Source organism: Dipodomys ordii, unplaced genomic scaffold (assembly GCF_000151885.1).
Source record: "Dipodomys ordii isolate 6190 unplaced genomic scaffold, Dord_2.0 Scaffold13, whole genome shotgun sequence".
Lineage (NCBI taxonomy): Eukaryota > Metazoa > Chordata > Mammalia > Rodentia > Heteromyidae > Dipodomys > Dipodomys ordii.
Genome location: NW_012267229.1, coordinates 18,461,084 through 18,462,858, shown reverse-complemented (window position 1 = coordinate 18,462,858; position 1,775 = coordinate 18,461,084). Strand labels below are relative to the sequence as shown.

General features: G+C 49.2%; 1 protein-coding gene across 2 annotated transcripts in view; it reads right to left on the bottom strand.

Annotated features, from left to right (window-relative positions):
* Positions 1–429: 429 nt before the first annotated feature.
* The window catches only part of Adig (adipogenin), a 13,196-nt gene continuing 11,850 nt past the window's right edge, over positions 430–1,775 (bottom strand). Inside the window, exon 3 of one of the 2 annotated variants that reach the window (XM_013010810.1) lies at positions 430–803. The gene's annotated coding sequence lies outside the window, so the exon portion shown is untranslated. The remainder of the gene's footprint in view (positions 804–1,775) is intronic. The other variant, XM_013010811.1, reaches the window with a different exon arrangement.

Below are 1,775 nucleotides of genomic sequence, written 5' to 3'. Positions count from 1 at the left end.
TACTGAAATGAACTCTAAGATATGGAAACAAGAGACTTCCTTCCTTTTTTAGATTTTAGTTTTTGATGATTCTGTCTTCTATGTATGGTGTACTCAAGTATACATCTTCTGAAGGGCTCGGGAAAGGGTGTGGAACTCAAGGGAAAAATGGGTGAAAAAGTGCAGCAGTGGAGCTTGCTGGACACTGATAAAAATGAACTCACAAGTGCAGACAGGAGGGAGGGACTGGGAGAAAATGAGGGCACTGAAGACACTGCACAAAAGGAAATGTACTCATTACCTGACTTGTGTAATTGTAATCCCTCTGTACATCAATTCTATAATAACAATAAATTATTTTTTAAAAAGAGGTGCTAAATGTTTCCTAAATAAATGGCTTTATCTAAGCGTGATTCATCATTGAATGATTCATCATTGTTCTGAGGGTGGTATACTGTTGGTTACAGATGGTATGGGCAAGGGAGAAGCAAAAAGATCAATGAGGGACACATGGCAACAGTGCAGGCCACAGAGAAGACCCACTTGGTGCTCTGGTTCGTGCTGTTACCTGTTACATTTATTTCTCCCGCTGGAAAAAGGCTATCCCTGCCATCCTCACCCACAGGGAGCGGGACCTTCACGCCCACCGCCATCCTCTTTCCACTCATTCCACTGTTGGATCTGCTCCATCTCCATCCAGAAGCTGTGTGTGGGCAAGCTCTCCTTCCAGGACACCAAAGAGACGTGACCGTGAGCAGGGCGTGGATGCAGGGCACTCTGCTTCCCCTTCCCAGGGCCTGTGGAAGGGCCAGAGCTGTGGCAAGCTGGAGAGAGGAGGGAAGTCAGGATGGACTGTGTTCTCGCTGGGGTCTCTTCTGAAGTCAGCTTGGATGCTCTGGGGGCTGGCATGCTTCTTCAGCTTGTCTCTGCAGCCACAGACACACAGAGCTATGGCAGCCCATGGCCCTGCTTGAGAATCCTTGGCAACTGAGATTGAAATGCTACTGCTACTGCTGCTGTTGAGAACCAAGGAAGGCCCAGCATGCTTTGCTCCCTCTGCCTCCTGCAAGGCCAGCAGATGGGTGGGAACAGGAAGCTCCAGGACAGATGAGGAAATCCCAGTGTAGCACCTCTCTGACCTGGACATACCCCAGAAGTCTACCATCTCCTCCCACCCCACCTACCCCCTTCTCTGGGAATCTCAGTGTCCCAGCCCTGAGTTCCCTGTCCCTCCCCTCCCAGCCTGAGCTGCACTGAGCCAAGTAAGAGCCCTGCAGAATAGCTGTCAAAGTAAGCTGATCCATCCTCTTCCAGAGCTAGGCCAGCACCTGCATCCATTCACGTATCCTCCAATCCTCCGCACTTTTCAACACCATGGATGATTCCCACTGCAAGCAAACAAATGATTCCAGGACCAGACGGAGCAGTACTCCTGGTCCAGAGTTTCAGAGGAGCTTGCAGGTAACAGGCTCACACTGCCAGCCAGAACCAGAATCCTTGAGAAAGGTTGATAACAGCAGCAAACACTCCAGACTAGAATGCACTTTAACACACACACACACACACACACACACACTTGTGCACACATGCATGCACCATCAGGCTATTGCCCCTGCCAGGCGAGATGAACATAAAAAAAATAAGCCCAGTTTTCGAAAGTGCGGAAAGAAGAGTGTATTCTGTAAATTCTAGATTTTTTTTAGATTTTTTTTTTTTTTGTCGGTCGTGGGGCTTGAACTCTGGGCCTGGGCACTGTCCCTCAGCTCTTCAGCTCAAGGCGAGCGCTCTACCACTTG